This window comes from Dermochelys coriacea, chromosome 13, assembly GCF_009764565.3.
Source record: "Dermochelys coriacea isolate rDerCor1 chromosome 13, rDerCor1.pri.v4, whole genome shotgun sequence".
NCBI classification, from domain to species: domain Eukaryota; kingdom Metazoa; phylum Chordata; order Testudines; family Dermochelyidae; genus Dermochelys; species Dermochelys coriacea.
Genome location: NC_050080.1, coordinates 3,588,709 through 3,611,427, shown reverse-complemented (window position 1 = coordinate 3,611,427; position 22,719 = coordinate 3,588,709). Strand labels below are relative to the sequence as shown.

General features: G+C 48.9%; 1 long non-coding RNA gene across 1 annotated transcript; it reads left to right on the top strand.

The window, feature by feature from the left end:
• Nucleotides 1-15,030: 15,030 nt before the first annotated feature.
• LOC122456503 lies at nucleotides 15,031-22,256 on the top strand. Its single transcript, XR_006275424.1, has 3 exons — nucleotides 15,031-15,198; nucleotides 20,518-20,633; nucleotides 21,234-22,256. It is a non-coding gene; the product is annotated as an uncharacterized LOC122456503 (long non-coding RNA).
• Nucleotides 22,257-22,719: the final 463 nt, after the last annotated feature.

Here is a 22,719-nt window from a genome sequence, read left to right as displayed (position 1 = left end):
CATGCCGCAGGGAAGATGCGATTACACAATAGTTAAGGCGGATTGCAGATGCTAAAGTGATAGCTCAGCTTGTGTGAAACATGGAAACCTTGTTTCCGCTGATTCCCTCTAGGATCTAAACAGGGATTTTCTCCTGTTGGGTCCCGCCTCCAAGTTGGGTCTGATGGGGCAGGGACAGGACCCCGCATAGGAGTCTGGCTTTAACCCAAAACGTCTCCTGCTTAGATCTTCCTGTCCTCACACCAGATGAGATGCTGGCCAGTTTAGGCCAAAGAGAGACTTCCTGAGGCAGAGAGGTTGGTGTGCAGCAGCTCTGCAGATGTGGTGCTTCTGTGGCTTGTGAGCAATAGCGCAGAACTGTTTATTTCAGACCATGAGAGGCTGTTCATACTAAGAGATGTTCATGCTTTCAACTGTCCACTTTAGGGAAGGCTGCTACTGGCCCACTGTGGGAAATCCTTGCTGGAAATGCATGGGAGAGGGTTTTTCAAATCCTTGAATGCAGCAAAAATGCGGTGATTATTTCCAGCTCTGTGATGTCGACACACATACAAGCCCTCGGCTGATGCACTGATCCCAAAGCCAACCACTTTCAGGGGCCTGGCACGGCCTAAGTGATATGTCACAGCTGACAAGCGAGAATTTGACACGCCATTCACTTCGCTGACATACATGCCACAAAATGCTGAAGCCCCTTCTTCTGAAACCCGGCCTCCTCGTGCCAATGAGGATAACTAGGCAGAGGGTCTGTGCCCAAGGAAGTGGGGGGTTATTGGTTTCAGGGTTAGGGACCAGGGATTCATACTGCCTCTGGGCTGTGTACTGTGTAATCTAGGAAATATTGACCAGGATTAGCCATTAACTGTTGTGACCCAAGTCATTCCAGCACAAACATACACTTGCATCAGCCAGCGGTAGCTCCCAGCTGGGATGATGGTCTGTGTAAATTCAAGAGAGGGCCCCTTCTGTGCACCTTGCAGCTGCAACAAAGGTCCTGAACCGGCAACATGCTCTTACATCGGGCCCCCCAGCTACAGGGTTCAGCTCTTGGTTTAGCACTGACCATGTGTCTGAGCACTGTGGAGCACAGACCCTCGACCCCCAGAGACATCGGCCGGGCAGAGGGGCATCTGAAATTATAGTCACTGCCCAGTAGGCATGCAGAGATGTGGAGACAAAGATCTAGTCATGGAGGAGGAGGGGTCCCCCCTAGGCTGCGATGTGGGGGGCTATCTATTCACCCACTATTTTAATGGGGAATGAGCCTTTCCTTCGCCCACTATCATTCCTAAATGACTGACAGGTCCCTGCCTCCTGTGTGTAGATAAACAGCACCTTGCCTGTTGGCCTCTGCATCTGATCTATTATTTGGCCAGAAATATTTGTTTGTATTTATATGCATCAAAAACGAATGGAAAAATTAAAGAAACACGGCATGCCGGCCTAGCTAATAGAAGTTCTGCACATTCTCATCTCTTTCAAACATCAACATTCTTCCCCACCATGCGGTTCCGTAACTGACCCTGGTTTAGGGACGTGCCTGTTGCAGATGTTGGTTCCCCACTGAGATCAGATTTGTAGAAGAAAACTCAGGACTTGTATCGGGGTTATTAAAGTGTGTGTTGAGTGACACCAAACCGGAGGAGTTCAGCTAAAAATGATTCAGTGGGGAATTTTAAACAACGGCTAACCGTTCCTTTCCCCGGAGTGAGGGACCCTTGGATAAAAAGCCCCATATAAATACAAAATGTGATTAGTGACAGCCTTAGGGTGGCCATGCTCTCCAAAGAGACAGGAGAATGACAGCCCCCGTAGCAAAACAGAAGGTCAGTAATGTGAGAGGAAAAGAAATTCAATCATGTGAGTCTTGCCAATTAAATGCTACAGCGATCGCTGTGCTGTCACCACAGCTACTAATCGTGTGCATAAATTTCTGCCCAATTAGCTACATGTGAACTCTCTAAAGCCTAGAGGGTTAACAAATGAAATAATCATCATCTTAATGTGAGTGACCATCACCAAGCGTAAGCAGTTAACTCCATTAATTAGTCACTGCATGAATTTTAACCCAAACACCAAACCTTTCAAAACACTTGGGCACTGTGGAACTGTCTGATCAGGAAATGATTTAACATGCCAGTGTCACAATTCACAACCCGAGACACACCCTCCAAACCGGAGCACAATCCTTAGAGCACAATCTTTCACCACGGGTGATTAAGAATGAATAAACCTCTGAACACAGGCAGTTCCTGTGATGTTCCCCTAGTGTTATCTGGACCAGTGATCTGCTAGGTGACTCCAATCCTCAACTCTGGGAGCCAGCCTTACCCTGCTCTTCTGTGAGCCCCCACTCCCAGGCTGTTCACGCATAGCTTCTGGCAAGTAAGCTGCTCCCAGCGACGTGAGTGAGCACTTTTGGCTACCCACTGCTTGGATAGTGCAACCGAATGACACTAGCCAATATCTCCGATCCCAGACATAACCCTAGGAACCTCCGTCTTGTAGTGTCAACTTATCCCTGCTGGACGCTGCAAGCTTATATGGGTTTGTCAATTTAACAAAGAAATTGATATGTACCAGGCTTGTTATCCCAAGGGGAGTCTCTGACATGCTTCAAACCAAATGCACTGCTTCAGGTAGAATAAACAAACAAATTTATTAACTACAAAATATGGATTTTAAGTGATTATAAGTCAAAGCACAACAAGTCAGATTTGGTCAAATGAAATAAACGCAAAACATATTCCAAGCTGATCTCAACACTTTCAGTTCCCTTACAAACTTAGATGCTTCTCACCACAGGCTGGCTGGTTGCTCTTCAGCCAGGCTCTCCCTTTCAGTTGCTTGGTGGTGGTGTCTGTAGATGGAGGTGGAAGAGAGAGGAAGAACATGGCAAACATCTCTCCCTTTTTCATGTTCTTTCTTCCCTCTTGGCTTTGCCCTCCCCCCTACAGGGTCAGGTGAGCATTACCTCATCAGAGTCCCAAACTGACCAAGGGAAGGGGGGTGACTCACTCGAGAGTCTAACAGATCCTTTGTTGCTGCCTAGGCCAGTGACCTTTGTTCCTGTGAGGCTGGGCTGGGTTTGTCCCATACATGCCCTGATGAGGTGTGAACTGCCCCTCTGTTCCTGGAGAGTTTTGCCTGGCCTTGTTTTAAGCAATGAGGACACATTTTCAGCCGCATAACTACATACATGAAATTACAACCTATAACATTACTATAATATTACTATAACAACAATGCTCAGTACATCATGAGCCTTCCAAAAACACTCAACATGACAAACTTTGCATTGGATATCACACAATTATATTATAAGGATGAACACGGGGGTGCAGGGTATTCCGCCGAGATACAGAGCGCACAGTTCCCATTCCCTGTGTGTTAGCCAGTTATTACCTAAAGCAAGTCCATTTTCTTCCTTCCCTGCTAGCCCAAGTCTTTTTTCCTTTGTTATCCAGCTCTTGTTCACACTTCTTAGTAACAATCTGCTGTGCTCTCTTAAATAAGAAGTGAGAGGGTATTTTTCAAAAAAGCACTGTGCTTAATTCGTCTGTGGAACTCACGGCCACAGTATATTATGGACCCAAATAGCTTGGTGGGCTTCAGAAAAGAATTAACCATTACAAGTAATAAAAAATATCTGCCATTATATTAGGCATGATCAAAATGTATAAACCACCACAAGCCAAGCACTAATTGTTTCCCCCATGAGCAGTTGACAGCATAAGTGATATGGCTTAGATTTTTATTATTATCATTATTTGTATTATTTGTATTACCCCAGTGCCTAGAGTCATAGTCATGGATTAGGACCCCATTGCGTTAGGTGCTGTAGAAATGTTTTAGCTTGCATTTTATAGCTTATTCTGAAGCAGCTGCTACTGGCCATCATCAGAAACAGGATACTAGACTAGAAGAACCCTGGCTCAGGTCCAGAATGGCAATTCCTGCGTTCTGGATCATGTTCTGTAGGCAATGAACTAATAACACATTCACGAAATCTACTTTACATATTAACTTCCTCATGCACTCATGTGCACATTCAAAGCTATTCTGATCAGAAGAAAATGTTTTCTTATATCTAAGCAGGGGATTTCCCCTTGGGACTGATAGGAAAAGTAGCATTTGTCCCATCAGTTTCTTTCTCAATCTGCCATGGGCATTGCCACAGTGAGGGACAAAGAGCTGAATGTGCTCTGGCTATCTGAGCCAAGAAGCTATTATTAAGTCCTTACATCGAAAACTTCACTCTTTCAATCAGAGGATCTATACTTTGGTCAGTTAAGCTTTACTCAGGATGAGTTTCTCACAGATTTCCTGGACTTGAGATGGAAGTCTTCCTTCTTGAACAGTCTGTCCTCCATGTTCTTTTAGATACTTGCCCTTTTCATCACCAGGCTAATTGCTTCTCTTGGTCCTGACATCTGTCCTCTTACAGCGCAGTTCTCTTCTCTGAGCATAGCAGTTTTCTACTCCTCATGTCTGCTCCCTGGACATATCTAGACTCTGATCTTCTGACTGCAGTGACAAAAATAAATTCCCATTGTGTCTCTCTCCAGTTAGCCCTGCAGAGGCCACCCGGCTCAGAGAGAGTTAGTGGGATTTATTGCTCCTTGTTCATAGCTCACAGGGTGGTTTTCTAAGTTCCAATTAGAAGGCCCATCAGAGACATTTGTGCAAACCCAGTAAAGTCACTAAAGTTGCACAGGTGTAGCCTAGGTATACTTTGACCTACAGAGCCAAGAACCTTAATGACTGCTGACAATGCCCAAAAAGGAGAAATGAAGCCAGCTTGGCAGTCAGATCCTAGGCTGAGTCTGCAGGGCTGGCAGATAGCACAAACCCTCTTGTAAACTTGGCCGAGTCAGTCTGTAAGACGGTATAAATGTGGGAATCCCACAATGCCCTTTTCACAGAGTCACTTTTCAGATTAGAACCACTGCATGCTAAGCACCTCTCAGGAACAGCCTCTCATCCAGACCCTGTTCAGTGCAATGCCCGATTTCTGTCTGCCATGTTGTAGGAACCGGCACTGCACTCATGGGCGGGAGGACAAGATAGGAGATGCACAAGTGAGTGAAGTGATTTTGTTAGGAAGCGAAGCGCCGGGTGTGGAACATGCTGTAAGATGCCGTGTTCTGTTCAGCTCACCTTCGCCTTGCAAGAAAGGGGTGGTGATTATTTTTTTTGTATGTTTTGCTGCCAGAGTGGGCGGGCCAGACTCATCCATGTTTCTCACTTTTTTGCTCATGAAAATGAGAAATGTTTACCGAGACTTTGCTTTGCTCTGGGGTACGCTATTTTTACACGTTGCTATAGTTACCGATACCATTATAAAATTAAGCTTGAACCTCGTGGTAGAAATGGATCTGTCAGAAGAAATTATTTTAAAAGAGCAAGTTGCTTATTCCCCCGCCCCCCAGGTAACGTTGGGCTGTAATATATGCCTCGGGGGTGCATTCTGAGTGTTGGAAGTGGATGCAGTGATTGTGGAAGGAGCTGGGTTGTGAGCTCGGGAGGCTGAAGTTTGTAGTTTATCCGCAGAGAAGGTAAAGCCAGGGCAGCAGTAGGGCAAGCCTCATGTACGTGCTTCTGGCCTGAGCCAGAGGGATCATGCTGGGTGGGAGAAGCTGGTTCACTTCTGAGGTGCATCATTACTACTGTTATTTATTTGTGTTACCGCGGTGCCAAGGGTGCCTGTCCTGGTCCAGGACCCCACTGTGCTAGGCCCTGTATAAACATAGAACAAAAAGATGGTTCCTGATCCAGGAGCTTAATCCTTGGTTAGTTAATGAGAGCATTAGCCAGGGAGCCACTCCTATCCTGGGAACCGGGGGTGTTGGCACTCATCCCCTGGGCACTGGGACTGGGTTAAGCCCACAAATGCCTTTGCTATGGGCTCCTGAACAGGCCTGGCTTTGGGTCGCTGGTTGTCAGAGTGGTGTGAATTTGAGCCAGGCACCTAGAAGGGAAAAGTTTCCAGTCTCCCTCTTTGCATGTTTCCTACTAAATTCTTTCTACCCTCTCCTGCGTGTGCTTGGATACTCCACTATAATACAGCATCCACGTGGCATCCAGGAGACATTTCGATTTTGCATACTGCCTTCTGTTGGTGCCAAGTACATCTGTGTACACTCAGAGCCTAGCAAAAGCAGATTTGCTTCACCCGTTTGTGCTCTGAAATTGCTTTCAGCACTCCTCTTGGCTTCTTCCAGCAGTTTCTATTGCTTCATTCTCTAGTTCTCTAAATATTTTTCCTTTCTTTTGCACTTCCCATCAAAGGGTAGCTGTGATTGCCTGGTAGATGCTGCTGCCAACTTCCTGAGGTGTGCAGCCAAGCAGAGGAAAGTTTTAAGGAGGCTCCATATGCACGGCATGAATAGTGTTTGGGATTGCCACACGGTGATGGTTTCCCATGCACAAAGAGCAATGGCATACTCTCTTTCTGAATGGCTTTCCTTCAAATGAAGGAAACAAGAGAAAACCAAAGTACAGTCTTTGTGGAAGAGCCCAGTGGGTGTGCATCCCTTCTGTAACATGCTGCATCAAGGCCACTTCGCAAAATGATGGCTGCTCCTACAGGCTGGCAAACACCAAATCAATTTAAAGATACAGTACACCGAGAAATAAATTCACAAGTCCTGAGGCACATATGCCAGCCAGCCAGTTCTAGGGATATCTTTCAAAGGCAGCACTTAAGTCCTGTTTCCAACAGTCACTGGAAGTGAGGCAGGTCATAAAGAATATGAGATCATATAAAGACAGATATAATCATCTCCAAATTACAGGCGAGTTTGGTTTAGATTCCCCCCTCCCGCGGCTAACAAACAATAGTTCTCTTTTATTTGAAAGACACCCTTAGGAGAGGAAGTTAGGGCACTAGCCTGTGTATTGGAGACTGTGTCTTTAAGGGCTGAGCTTCTGTGACAAAGAGTCTGGGTGGGACACTGTGAAGTTCTTGCTAGGCACAGCTAACTGGAACCTGACTGAGTGCTCCCTGAGTCGGGGTCTCCCTGGCAGGGCTGGGGTTGTACACTGCTCCTGCATACACTGCTGCTCATGGGGTGGGGATGTGGCACTGAGATTTGGTAACTGGGGCTCAGCTGAGTTTATTTTTGGTTTTGGTTCATGTGGTTTCACACACTCTGGTTTCTCTCTCGTTTTGGAGACCGGATTCAAAGCCAGGTGCAGCTGGGACTGGCGAGTTTCATGTCATTTTTGAACAAAACCTCAACATTGCCCTCCCCTGCTGTACTTCTGGGTTGAGTCCTGAGTCTGTAACTGCAGCAGGCAGGTTTCGAGCAGTTTGGGGGTTGTAAGGAAAGGGTCTCACTCCTCTTGCAGGAAACTCGATCACGTGCAAAGCTCCAGCAACCAAAAAGCAGAAGTCCCCAGGACTAGTTGCGTCAGCAGGTCGAGGGAAGCCTCTAACATTGACAGGGGCAGAATATGGCCCTAAGTAGGAGTAACTGCAGCTAGGTGCCAGCCTGGATCAGCCCCCGGGTATCTAGCTCAGTAGACACTGGCCGGAAACAGGTGCCTCAGAGGGAGATACAAGAACTGCACAATAGGCAGATGTGGGTTATTTCTGCCCCTCATCCTGATCCCGAATTGTTCGAGATTGGAGTGAGGTTTTTCTCCCTTCCAATAGATATTTAGCATTTACTACTCTAGTTCTGGCTATTCCCATGACCCACATCGCCATCGAATCCTTCTTTGACTCTTGCTAAGCTCTTGGTATCAATGGCATCTTGTGGCAGTGAGTTCCACAGGGTAACTGAGCATTTTGTGAAAAAGTATTTCCTTTTGTCAGCACTTAACTTTCCACCGTTCACTGTCATTGAACATCCCCTAGGCCTGGTGCTGTGAGACAGGGAGAACAGCAACTCCTGATCTGCCTGGCCTGCACCATTAATTATTATATTTCGCTTCCTTAGCAAATAGAACAAACTCCAGGCCAGGGGGCTGTAATTCACAGTCCTGTGTCCGAACATCACCAGATGTCTAAGGTCCAATCTAACTCAGTGGGAGCCTCTCTGTTTGGGGTCAACGGGAGCTGGGTCAGGTTTCAATAGGATCAGATTCTTTCCCCCTTACCGTGTGGACAAGGACCTGACGCTCGAGGAATCCTATTGAAATCCAGTGGCATTATTCATGGAGTCAGTTACTACTCAGCCTGCATAAGAGTGGCAGAATCTGGCTGACAAAGAGCAAGGAGCTATAATTAGATGTTATGTTCAGGGAGGAAAATGGTGCCCTGTGCACAATACAGAGCCACCAGATTTGGAAGGATGTCCAGCGTGGCTGATGGACGTGGCTTTAGCCTCTCTGTTGTGTGGCAGAGGACAGCCAGTTCAACAGATCAAGTGTGAAGCAGAGAGCACAGGTGATAAATATAGATCTGCCAGCCGTAGATCTGGTGAACTTTGGGGTTTGATGTAATTTGTTCTTTTCAGCTTCCTTTTTCTTTCCTGCTTCCATCTCACAGCCAACAGAAAGGATAGACTCTCTGGGTGTGGGTGGATGTGTGTGTGTCCCAGAAACCTGCTTTCACAGCTGTCTGTGGAGACACAAATGGGAAATGAGTTTGCCGTCCTCCTTCCACTCCTTAAGGGATGTGTATCCACAACAGCACACCTCACCATGCGATCTATCAGGGCGGGCAACCTCTGTGCCAGGGAAGTTGTGGTGCTGGCATATTTGGAGTGCTGCAGGCTATGATTGTGGTGCATTGATGGACAAAGAATGCCTGCACATCACCCGTTCACCTGGGGGGAGATTCACCCTCTCTGTAGGCGTGAACTCTATCCACTGCATCTGACCTTAGCTGCTAGTATTAGCATTAACGCTCACCTGGCCAACTGTATAGATACAGACAATTATATTCATCTTAGGCAGGGCTCTATAGACCTCCCTATTTTCTATTTCTTGGACATCTTGCTCTGTCAAGGCCAGTTCATTGCACATGGATTAACAAAGCGGAGATGCCAGCTTTAAAAGGGGAAGGGGCTTGGGCGGGGGGGGGGTCTGTTTCACTGGCTCCTCTTTGTTTGATGAGGGAAATTTAGTCAGAAGTTTTAACCAAGTGCACCACAATTACTGTGTCAAACTGACTGGCCAACTTAATTAAGATCCTCTCGCTAACATGTGTTTTCACTCATGGAGGCCGTGCCTATGCAGTTGGAAAAATGTCTGTGTTGTGCTGGGGAGAATTGAATCCTTGCGCTAAATCACTAACGGGGGTGGGGTGGGGGGAAGAGAGAAATGTGTATCAGAGGCAAGAGCACCGTACCGAAACAGTTCCTATGACAACCCCAAATCTCAACCCTGTTTATCCTTTATCATAAAAAACCTACAATAAGCCACAAAAGGACATTTAATAACTGGCATATGGAAGAGATCAATAACACCATAAAATGTGTGACCCTTTTACTTTCACTTAGCTAATTTCTTCATCAGGAAAATGCTGTCTTAATAAGTAAACATCCGAGATTCATTGCTGGTTTGTCCTTTGAGTTTCGACTGCATCCCCTGAGCTTGCTGAGAAAAACACATTCCTGAGGAATAAGACTAATGGCCTTTTAGATACAGCTTCATTTTCCACCTCATGGAAACACGCACGCAGTGGCATGTACCTCTTGCTACTTTCGAAAGCAGGGGAATGAAAATAGAACTGTGCGTGTATGAGTCGTGCCACAGGGTGCAATGGGGTTCAGAAGTTAAGTCCATTTTTGCAAGACAGTGGCATTGTACAATAGATGATCTGAGTATCTCAGAGGAGGCAAAATATGATTTGAAGAGTCTATCAGAACCATGGATTACCATATGACAGCTGGCTGGCGGCGTGTGTAATGCCTTTGGGGGCCTCAGTCCAGTTCCTCCTGGATGTACCCACTTTACAAAATAACCACCCTCACAACTGACTCCTCGCTGGCAGGCTCAGAGGGGGCAAAAGATCTATCTGGCTTTAAGATTCTACTCGATAAGTTTATGGAGGAGATGGTATGATGGGATAATGTGATTTTGATAATTAATTGATCTTTAAATATTCAGGGTAAATAGGCCTAATTCCCTGAGATGGGATATTAGATGGATGGGATCTGAGTTACCCAGGAAAGAATTTTCTGTAGTATGTGGCTGGTGAATCTTGCCCATATGCTCAGGGTTTAGCTGATCGCCATATTTGGGGTCGGGAAGGAATTTTCCTCCAGGGCAGATTGGAAGAGGCCCTGGAGGGTTTTTCGCCTTCCTCTGTAGCATGGGGCACGGGTCACTTGAGGGAGGATTCTCTGCTCCTTGAAGTCTTTAAACTACGATTTGAGGACTTCAATAGCTCAGACATAGGTTAGGTTTTTCGTAGGACTGGGTGGGTGAGATTCCGTGGCCTGCGTTGTGCAGGAGGTTGGACTAGATGATCAGAATGGTCCCTTCTGACCTTAGTATCTATGAATCTAGGAGAGGCCAAGGATCGAATGGCCCGTGTGGACTGAACTGCCCTTTCCCCCCCCCCCAGATCCAGAGCAACGAAAGTGTCAGGGTTGTGCGTGCTTGATGCAAGGTTTATGAATGGAGCATGGACGAGGGTCCCTAACTGGGCATCATCTCTCTATTAAACCACGAATAACTAATGGTTGCCTGCTGCGCCGTACCCGGCACTGTGATCAGTGTGGGCTGGTGGGCCTCTTTGGGTCTGTGGCAGCAGGGCAGCATGGGGGAGCTTACACTGGTGCTGTCCTCTCCTCCGCCTGTTCAGTGTTTGCATGGAGCATCTCAGACTCCTGGCCCTGGAGTCTAACACCTTTCACAAGCTTTTTATGCTTCCCTTAAAGGAAAGCGAGAAGTACAGGTCTGGGAACACAACCCTCCCAGCTGAATGTGCACACCCAGCCTGTCCACAAGTATCAAAGGTCAGCAGCGCTGTTGAAATGTCTGCCCTTTATGCTGTAAGAGTGAATTTGGCCTGTGATTTGGAATAGTTCAGTACCAAGAAGGCTCTGTATGCCCCACACTCTGAAAATACGCCTGTGAGGAGGAGAAAGTGACAGCCCCAGTGACACACAGACGTGGAAAAACGTTTCTGCATTGGTGTGAGATAGCCTGGGACTGATCTGGGGGCCCAAAGCTACCTTTCTGTTCTCCCCACCTGATCCTGGAGTCAGCCTGGGCCAGTTGTGCTCCTGGCACAGAATAGAGCAGCCTGGGGGCTGCTCTAAATTGAGCCTGGCTGCAGTGGTCCCCAAGGGGCTGTTCTGCATCCAGATATAGTCAGAGCCTTGCAAGCACTGGTGCCACACTTCCTTTCCCAACACATGCTCCCTTGGCCAGCATAGCAGCCCCTATGCCACCTAAAGAAAAGGAGGACTTGTGGCACCTTATAGACTAACACATTTATTTGAGCATAAGCTTTCGTGAGCTACAGCTCACTTCATCAGATGCATTCCTATGCCACCTAGGGATTCCTGTAAGTCAGAATGCTCCCAGAACCAGCTACGCCAACTCCAATGCTGCTTTCCTCCAAAAGAACAGGGTGGAGCAGCCTTCCCAGGGACCAGAATCTGGCTGCAAATGTTTGAGCCAAAGTATAAAAGCCAAGCAGTGTTCCCAGACTTGTCTCCTGGTTTCTGTCTCCTGGAGTGGAGGCCAGCACAAGCCCTTGTTTCCAGGCTGTGCTGGCTTTCCTGGGGCAGGCTGTGGATGGACTCCTTTCCGTCGACGCTGGGCTTTGAGCAGGGTCAGGTCACCCATATGTGACAGAGCCAGCTGAGCAAAGCAACCTGTTCTCCCTGTTCCCACCCTGCAAACACAGACTTGTCAGGGACCTTGGGTACAGTGTGGCTAGCCCCGAACCCTGCTGACCTCTACAGCAGAACACAGCGAAGGCAGGAAGGGGCTCCATGCACCTTGGCTGTTCCTGGCTGCCCGGGGTAGCAATAAGGAGAAAGTATTTCTATTTTAACCTGCATATTTGATCAGCCGAGTCCATTTTCCACCTGCTGGTGTGAACTTGCTTTCTGCCTTCACATGTGCTTCCCAAGCAAATAAAAGGGACACTAAGGTATATTTGCTCTCTTTAGTGGGGGGGATTATATGCGGGAAAGAAACTCAACTCTCGCAGCCTACAGATCCAGCCTGCAATTAGGCGGTATGGGCATACAGCGATACAGCAGTGGCATCAAACGCTGAAGACTGTCCTGAAGCAGAGGCAGCAGGGGGCTTTGGAGACATTCCTGTGTGTTTGGAGAGAGGCTCGCCCAGCTGGTACCATCTTTCTGCGAAAGGAGAGAGGCAGCACCATTCAGCTACTGTAGGTGGCCAGCTGGGCTTATTCAGCTCTTGAGCTAGCGATTATCTCCTGAAATGTCATCTAAATACTATTATGTCATGGCTAAGTCCTTAGTATCTGTCTAGTCCCCATCACCATAGTAGCTGAACACAGTAATTCAGACAAGAGCCCCGTCATGATGAGAGATTAGACTGCACTGAATCCCTCTCCCCCCCCCCAGCACTGCGTCAGAATCCATCCTGCTCCCATTAAAGAAGGTGGGAACTTTGCCATTGACTTCAGTGGAGGCCGGCGTGACCCCATGGTTAGGGTTAGGGTAAGGGTTGGTGTTGGCACTGGTTTCCTCGTAGCTTTTACACAGCCCTGGGGCTGGTGACAGTAGTGTATCTTTGCAGCTTGTCCTTGGTCTGTGGCGAGGCTGGCAGTGGACTGGGGTGACAGCTGATGGGCTTGGGTTCAGATGATGCTCTAGCCATTCCTCTCCAGTGCTCTGTGGGCGGCTGGTGTCTCGAGCCTGACCATGGTTCTCAGATGCAGGATGACACAATTTTTATTCAGACAGTGCCTTTCACGGGAGCCGCTTTGCTGAGAGAGAAAGATTCAATTCAGGAGATGAAAGCGGTTGCTCGGTCAGCACTGGATGAAGAGACCAAAGCTGGGGCGGCCTGGGAGTGAGAACAGAGAAGTGGGAAGGTATATGCAAGGAACAGCCTCCCAGCTGAGACAAGCTCAGCTCAGCTCCTATGGCGGAGGTCAGAAGGAGCTTCCGTTTTAGTTCACTGAGCTGCACTGCTGCCTAGGGACCACAGGAGTCCTGGTGGAAGCCTCAGCAGGAGTCTCATCTGCAGGCTGCACACACACTGAATGGGCAAACCTGCTTGTTCCAGTGTCTTGGCCCTCCCAGCTGGCAGACTCGAAGGAAGCTGCAGGTGAAGTGGGCTGGGGTGTTGTTTCTGTGTTTTGGGCCTGTTTGGCCTTCTGTCTCGCCTGGCCCTGGATGGCTGCAGAAGCAGCACCCCTGGCCGTGTCGTGGCAACGGTGTATTGGCCTGGGGCAAATTGGAGCAGCCTTGCTGGGCTCCAAAAGGCTCCTCTCAGCCGGAAGGAGAGTCTCTGAGATGCAGAGCAAAGGAAAATGGCGGGAGGTGGGGAGGGGGGCAACTCTGTACCGCTGAATGAAAATAGTCCAGGACATTCTCTGGAGGGGGGATACACATCAATGTGCTGTAAGGTACCAGCATTAACTGCAGCCCGCAAGATTTCAAAGAGCTCCTGAGACATGAAACTGCCTCCCTCTGAGCCGTCTTTCCCTGGAGCAGTCCAGTGACGCCATCTGTTCATCCATCTGAGCCAGAGCCTCTCCTGTCTGTGAAGTGCTGTGAACTCCAAACACACCGTGTCACGGGGCAGGAGGAATCGATCCCGGCAGCTGAGTGCTGCTCTTCTTGGAGCTCACCCAGAGCTCCAGCACAAGCTCTTCTTTGCATTTCTCCGGCCATCTCTTCCTTGCCAATTTTTACGAACCCGAGTCTCTTTTCCAGGTCTATAGGGAAGATGTTTCCCTAACATTTGGAGTTTTCTTAATTGCTATGGTGACTTCAGCGGTGTCCCTCCCTGGGGTAACTGGCTCCTTATAGTGGGATTCTCACTCGCTTGCCTCTAATCTTTGCCAGGCTGGACGGCATGATACTCTTTGTAACAGTGTTAGAGGTTCCAGCTTTGCAGATCCATCCTTAACCCTCTCCGTATTAACATATCTATGGAGGCTCGGAGCCTCAGTACCTTTGAGGATCTGGGCCAAAGTGCTTTACAAGCATTCATTAATCTAGCCTCACATCAGCGCTGCGAGGCAGGCAGGTTGTATTATCCCCATCTCATAGATGGGAAAACTAAGGCACAGAGCATTTACGTGACCTGCCCAAGGTCACACAGAGATTCAGTGGCAACACTGGGAATGAGACCCAGCCGCCCTGACTCCTGCTGCTGTGCACTAATTGAGACCGCACGTCCTCCCCTTATTAATTAAATCATTCCCTGATCTGTTCTCATCCCCTGGATTGTCCTCTTTTCTGAATCATGTTCTCTGACTAATTACTCGGCATTATTGCAAGCTTTCTTTCAGCTGGGTGTGCTTCCCTTGGCTGTTTGCGAGCTGTGTTCTTTCCTTGGTGGCTTTCATCTGTGCTAGGCACAGATAATAACCTGGCACTTTTGTAACTAGCTTGGGTAGCCAACTGCCTTTCCTTGGGTGCCTCAGAAGCTGTTTCCCACCTCCCGTTTGTCTGTTGGGTTCAGCTAGGTGCATTGCATGGAATTAGTGTCACTCGGGCAAGGCTGGTCTTCAATCACAGCATTTATCTGTCTGGCGAGAAACCAGCCCGAGCTTTCCGTGAACAGGCACAGGGTCCCATCTTGTCAGCATGTGTGGGAACATGGTGTATTTGTGAGCTAGTTAAGAATATTTATGAGCTAGTTAAGATCGCGGTGAACTTTTAATGAACCACTGAGAAATAGTTACAGGCTGGAACGTGACCCAGGCAAACTGGCAACACCAGACCTTGTTGACAACAGACAGCGAACAGCTGTGCTCCAATCAAAAGAAAGGACGCACGTGCATAACCCGTGCTGAGGCTGCTCGACCAACGAGATGTCTCCATGATCGGGTGATGGACTTTGGAGGGGGTTGAAAATATTATGTAAGAGGAGTGTATAAAAGCAATGAGAAAATAACAGATAAACGGCTTAGCTACCAACCATATTGGCTGTTGTGCTTTGTCCGGCTCGCATGAAACCCCACAAATGGTGACCCCGACGTGATCCCTTCTGAAAAAGCGAGGATTCTAGCCGCGGCAGGAGGCACCGGCTTTTCGGCTCCTGGGCGTCCGAGAGTGACGCAAGTGCGCACAGGTGAGCGGCTTTAAGTAATAATGGGTACCGCTGTATCAGCTGAAGAGAAAACCGTGCATGAATTTTTACTTCGTATCATAGAGAAACAGGGCGAGAAAGTAAATGCAGAATCCTTGTCTCATCTGCTGAAATGAGGACAGAGGAGAGGGTTTCTGAAGAGGCCAAACCATACTTTTGATGGACAAATGTGGGAGCGATTGGGACAGGATCTTTGGGACTCCGTTGCCCATGGGAATAAGGAGGCTGTGTCCCTTAGCCAGACCTGGTGCAAGGTTAAGAAAGCTATAGCGGCCCTTGCAGCTGAGGCGGAGGTGCAAGCGACGGTTTCTGAGATGTTCCGCCCCAAACCTAAGGATGATCCCCCACAGGTTCTTCCTGTGGGGGAAGAACCTGTGGGGGCTTGAGACTTTTTCGGTGCCCCCGAGACCGTGATTCCTGTGGCTCCCTCCGCGCCCGTCCCGGCGCCAGACCCAAGTACTGTTCCGCTCCCACCAGATGATGTGCCTATGGATGCCACCGAGCATGTCGACCGTTCTTGGGTTAGAGATATGCCTACATATGACCCCCACCCTGTCGTTTCAGATATGCTTCAGTGGGATCCGGGGCAGTCAGTGCCCTCTGCAAATACTTCTCCCGCTGTTGTTCCCCAACATGCCTCCCAGCCTGCCTATCCCGATCTTACTAAATTGACTAAATCCGACGCGTTTCTGCAGGAGATGCGCCAGCAGGGCCAGCAGCTGACTGACATGCTTCGGCAGTTGGCCCTTATGGCAGGCGAGCCGCCTCCTGGCCCTTCTCAGGTGGCGAAAGTATTAAGGACTCGGGGTGGTTCGCCCCCACCCCCGGTCTACTCCTCTGATGAGGAGAAGGAATCCCCTGAGTTCCCGGGGCAGAAGAGGGGAAAGGGCCTCCCAAATCCGGCGCGACGCTGGCACGGGGTGATAAAGGATGCGATTATCGAAGGGGAGTTTTTCCCTTCAGCGTACCCAGTAGTGCTTGAGTCGCCCGTGCTTTACCCTGTTACTACGGACGCCAACGGGTGCCGAAGGTGGGCCCCCCTTGATTGGAAATTGATTAGAGAAGCACAGAAATCCGTTATGGCGTATGGCTTAGATAATCATTATGTCCAATCTCTAATTGAGCAAGTGTTCACTAGTCAAGTTATGTGTCCTTATGACGCGCAAAAATTTGCAGATATGCTGTTGACCCCGACCCAGCGCCTGTTATGGAAGGATAGCTGGCGTCGCAGGGCTGAGGTGGCGATTATTCGTAATATGGATCAGCCGGACGACAGCCCCTTACGGGCGGTCACCCTAGATGTTTTGATGGGCACTGGGGAATATACTAACCCTCAACTCCAGGCCCGCCTAGACCCTGGTGTCCTGCAGCAGGCGCAGGGTCTGGCGTTGGCGGCATTTAAAGAGGTACCCCAGATGGGAAAACCTTCCCCTCCTTATGCAAAAATTGTTCAGGGCGCGTCGGAGCTGTATTCCGCCTTTTTGGACCGCCTTCAGCAGGCCTTAGAAAGATCCCCTAACTTAACGGAGGACGCCAGAGCAGCGGTGGGAATGGACTTAGCAACGCAGAATGCTAACCCTACTTGCCATCGCATTTTGGCCTCATTGCCAAAAACAGCCTCCTTAATGGAAATGATTGAGGCATGTAACCGTGCCACGGTGGTTGAGGAGGCGGAAAAGGCTACTATTCATGCGCAGGCCCAAGCGACAGCCTTAGCCGTCGCTCTTAAACCACTCATTGGCCGTGCCCCTGGGGCCCGCGGGCCCGTTCGGCCCCCAGGTTCGTGTTTTGCCTGCGGGCGCCCCGGCCATATGAAACGAGATTGTCCCAACAGAAACGACAGGGGTGGGCAACGGGTTGCGCCTTCCGTCTCTTCTCGCCCATTTGCTGGCACATGCAATCGCTGTGATAAGTTTGGGCATCGTGCTTCGGAATGCCATTCTCGCTATAAGAAGGATGGAACCCCCCTACCGGGAAACGGACAGATGAGCACTCAACGGAGGGGCGCGCGGATACAAATGCCTCCCCCTCGTCGGGCTGTTTGGAACATCTCACAGGAGCCACCGCCGGCAGTGCCGGAGTGGACCTGGCCCTCGCCGTCGACACCTCCATAGATGATGAGCAAGTGCATGTTCTCCCATCCACAGCCACGGGACCCTTGGGGTATGGGCTAAATGCCCTGATAATCGGTCGCTCCTCCGCCTCCCGACAGGGTATTTTTGTTCTTCCAGGCCTTGTCGATGCAGATTATACCGACCCGATAAAGATCATGGTGCGTGTTTTTTGTCCTCCTGTCCTCATTTCAGCAGGCACTCGTATCGCACAATTAATCCCTTTTCAGAGCGCAGTTCTCCATACTAATCCAGTTCGTCGAGGCTCTGGTGGTTTTGGGTCTACTGGAATTCCTGAGATCGCTTTTGCAATGAAAATAACTGCCAGCAAACCGCTTCGAGCCCCGAGGACACTTGCTTTATCATAATGCCCTTTTAGACACCGGGGCCGATGTTACTGTTCTCCCACTCCAGTCATGGCCTTCAAATTGGCCCCTGCAAGAACTTAACACCCCAGTGCGTGGCATCGGGGGAACCCAGAACACCCGTATTAGTACCGAATTTATTGCTGTTACTGACACTCAAAACCCCTCTACTGTTGCGTGGGTATGCCCATATGTTATTGCTACTTCTGTTTGGCTCCTAGGCCGGGATTGTTTGAACCAATGGGGCGTCACGCTACAAAATGAACCCCTTTTTGCTTAGCGGCCAGTGATGGGCGACCGACCCCTCGACTCGAATGGTTGACTGACTCTCCTGTGTGGGTTGCACAGTGGCCGCTTACAACAGAAAAGCTCGCCCATGTTAAAAGACTTGTAAACGAACAGTTATTGGCGGGTCATTTGGAGCCTTCCACTAGTCCCTGGAACACTCCTATTTTTACCATTCCCAAAAAATCTGGACGATGGCGCTTACTACAGGACCTCCGTGCGGTCAACGCTGTTATGAAGCATATGGGTGCCTTGCAGCCTGGGCTGCCAATCCCTACCATGATCCCCAGCGATTGACCCCTTCTTATTGTCGATTTGAAAGATTGCTTTTTTACTATTCCCCTACATCCGATGGACCACGAGAAATTCGCCTTTTCGGTCCCGTCACTGAATAAAGCTGAGCCCGCTGCTCGTTTTCAGTGGACCGTACTCCCACAGGGCATGAAAAATTCTCCTACCATTTGCCAGCTTTTTGTGGCCTGGGCCATTGCTCCCCTTCGCCACACGCACCCTCGCTGGCTTATTTACCATTATATGGACGATCTCCTATTTGCTGGTATTGATTTGTGTCCCGATACAGCTATTCAAGAAATTCGATCCACCCTCCAGGTGGCTAACCTTGTAGTTGCCCCGATAAAATTCAGCAGAGTTCCCCTTTTCAATACTTGGGCATGGAAATTACTGATGCCATTGTGCGGCCCCAAAAGCTTACCTTTCATACTGATATCCGCTCCCTTTATGATGTACAGCGTTTGCTTGGAGATCTCCAGTAGGTCCGCTCTATATGCGGTATTACTAATGATGATTTGCAACACCTCTTTAGTCTGCTTCAAGGCGGACAAACACCTACCGATCCCCATTCCCTTTCTCCGGCTCATATTGTGGCCCTTCAAAAAATTGCAGATAAGGTTGAGCGTCAATATTTTGGCCGTATTGCTCCTGATCTCCCCTTTTGTATCGCCTACTCTCCCACGATGCCTCCTTGGAGGCCCTTTTATTTCAGTGGGACCCCAGTCTCTCTGATCCTCTTATTGTGATAGAATGGATCTTCCCGCCTTCGCGTTACTCCTGTACAATTACCACTCGTGTCGATGCTATTGCCTGGCTTCTCATAAGTGCTCGAGACCGCTTGGTGTCCCTTGCGGGTTGTGACCCGTTCATTATTTATCTCCCCTATGATTCCCGCACCCTTACTCGTTTACTTGCGGAATCTTTGCCTTTTGCGTTGGCCCTCTTAAATTCCGCTGGCCGTCTGGACAATCATTACCCCCCGCACCGTCTTTTCTCTGCTCCTCTTCCGTTGGAACGTCTGCCGCTTCTTTCTCTGGCACCTCTCTCTGGCTTTACGGTCTTTACTGACGCCAGTGGCCGCGTTGCCCGTGCCGGCCTTTCTTGGCGTAGTGCTGACCGCTGGTGCCATGAGGCCGTTGTAGCGGAAGGTTCTGTCCAAGTTCTTGAATTTTGTGCCATTATTCGTGCTTTTGAAAAATGGCCTACCACACCTCTTAATATTGTTACTGATTCACTGTATGTTGTTGGGGTGGTATGCCGGATGGAACGTGCTTTTCTTCGCCACGTTCCTAATCCTGTCCTCTGGCGTGCCTTTTTACGATTATGGCACCTCCTTAATGCTCGTCTGGTCCCCTATTTTATTATGCATATCCGTAGCCATTCCGGTCTCCCTGGGCTCCTTGTGGAGAGTAACGCGCGAGCCGATGCGTTTGTTAATCCCCCACAATTATATGCTCAGTTTCCTAACTCCTTTGCTCAGGCTCGCCTTTCCCATGACTTTTTTCACCAATCTGCACGCGCTCTTGCGCGCCAGTTTTGATTACCCCTTGCAGACAGCCGTGCGATTGTTGCCTCTTGTTCAGATTGTCAGAGGCATTCTCTACCCCTTTCTTTCGGTGTTAATCCTCACGGTCTTGCCTCCCTCCAACTATGGCAGACCGACATTACTATTTTCCCTGAGTTTGGCCGCCTTCGCTCCGTTCATGTGTCTATTGACACTTTTTCCGGCTATGTCTGGGCTACTGCCCTTTCTTCAACCGGCACTCGCGATGTTATTCGCCACTGGCAAAGTTGCTTTGCCACTATGGGCATTCCGACCACTATTAAAACGGATAATGGTGCCGGTTATATATCTTGCCGCACGGCTCGTTTTCTTGCTCGTTAGGGTGTATCCCATATCACCGGGATTCCCGGTAATTCTACGGGCCAAGCTATTATTGAACGTACTCATGCTTCGCTTAAATCTTTATTACTTAAACAAAAAGGGGGAGTAACCCCTGACCCACATCCAGATGCACTTGAGCATACCCCGCAGGCCCATCTGTTAAAGGCATTATATGTTTTAAATTGGTTACAGCCTGGCCAACATGACACACCTCCCGCGTTCCGGCACCTCTTTGGGTTGACCCGGGACGAACAAATCGCCCGGCCCCAAATGCGCTGGTTTGACTATCGCCAACAGATGTGGAAAGGGCCGGTGGAATTGTTAACCTGGGGAAGGGGATATGCTTGTGTTTCTACTGATGCAGGTCCCCGGTGGATCCCGGCCAAGTGGGTATGTCCGTGGCTACAGCAACCTCGCTCGCCCTTGAACCCAGCGTCTGGAGAACAAGATCCTGCGCTTGGAGAGGAAGCATCAGAGGAGGTTGTGCTTGCAGCCATATCCTGTTTATTTCCAGAATGAGGATGTGGGTTGCTAAAATTGTTATAGTATTATTGCTTGGGTTGCAAGGGGGGCTCCTTGTACCCCTATGCGTGCAAATGACGTATAACCTATGGGAACGTCTAGCATTGATAGCCAATGTCACACACTTTTGTTTGTCTGATTCTGTGGCAGCAGGGGAACTACTGGGCACTTGTCTTGTGCCCATATGTCATCATCCCGAAGAAATTGGCAATAACACCATGCTTGTAGCTTATGCCAATTTGTCTTCACAGTATTCGAATATGGCAAATTGGGGCCCCGCCAATTATTCGTGGCCCCCTGGGGCCCTATTTTTACATACCCCGTATCCAGCCGGGGCGAATAATGTAACGTGTGCGCGAGTGGTTAATTGCACACGCGCAAAAGTACCCATGGGCTGCCAAACAGTAAGCGCCCCTTTTTGAATTGTACTAATGCGGTTAATGTTTCTTTTAATTATGGACATATTATTTTGCCGTCTGGTTGGTTTTTTACCTGCGGCGCAAGGACTTTCAGTTATATTCCTGCTAATTTAAGTCATAATACCTTATGCTGCCTTAGGCGAATGACCCTTTTGTTGCCTGGAAAGAATCAGCAGCGAAGTCGGCGAAGTGCGACCCTGCAAGATACGTGTTCAGCCGATGTTAGCTTATACAGTCACTCGGAATATTTGGCCTTAATGAATGCCATTGCAGGCATTCCTGGTTTTTCAACTTATTACACGGTACAAACTTTGAATGCATTAGCTTGCTTTGCTGTTAAGGCGCTTAATGCTACATCACAGGCAATTGCTCTTTTAAATATGGAACAGCAGGAATTGAGAGATGCCATTTTAGATAATCGAGCTGCGATTGATTTCTTATTGCTTAAGCATCATATGGGATGTGATTCTTTTAAACATATGTGTTGCTTTAACCTTACGGATAATAGCCGATACATTGAGGAGCGCCTGGATGAGTTGACTTCTCTCACTGAGCACATCTGTCAAGATACCGGGTTTGCGGGATTTTGGGACTGGCTTACAGGGTGGTTGCCTTCTTTGGGGTGGCTTCGGCAGTTATTTGGAATTATAGGTTTTGTATGTATTGGTCTTATTTGCCTTTGTTGCTGTCTGCAATGTCTCCCCTCCTTGTTTGATATATTCCGTAAAATGTATCGCTCCACCCCCGTTGGGTCACCCCTGTTAATGAACGAAAATTGGATGGAACTACGCAAGTGACCAGTGGTCCGTGTATTATGTAATAATAAGGGAGGAGATGTGGGAACATGGTGTATTTGTGAGCTAGTTAAGAATATTTATGAGCTAGTTAAGATCGCGGTGAACTTTTAATGAACCACTGAGAAATAGTTTCAGGCTGGAACGTGACCCAGGCAAACTAGCAACACCAGATCTTGTTGACAACAGACAGCGAACAGCTGTGCTCCAATCAAGAGGAAGGACGCATGTGCATAACCTGTGCTGAGGCTGCTCGACCAACGAGATGTCTCCGTGATTGGGTGATGGACTTTGGAGGGGGTTGAAAATATTATGTAAGAGGAGTGTATAAAAGCAATGAGAAAATAACAGATAAACTGCTTAGCTACCAACCATATTGGCTGTTGTGCTTTGTCCGGCTTGCATGAAACCCCACAAGCATGTACCATCTTTTGTACCAGAATACAAAAAGGGGTTTGTTCGCAGCAGCAGGAGCTGTTCTGTTTGCTTCTGACCAGTTGGTCCCTGTTTTCTGCCAGGAAGTCCAATTTATAGCATCTAGAGACTAACTGGTTTCTCTTTGTCCAAGGCCAGTTGATTGATCCTTAGCTTGTCTTTGTCAGGAAAGCAGCGGAGGGCCTGGAAGCAGACTCTGCCCAACCCCCCTGGGGTATCTGGGGCCTGGCCACTTCTCACTTCCAGGGCTATTTCTATTTTCCTTCCCTCTCTGGACTTCAGGGCTTTGCACAGAGTCTTGCTGTTGCGTAACTATGAGAACAGCCTCCTTCCAAAGCCTGTCTGGGCTTTTCTTTTCTTTCCCAGCTCCTCTATTGTGTTGGGATGAATGAAGAG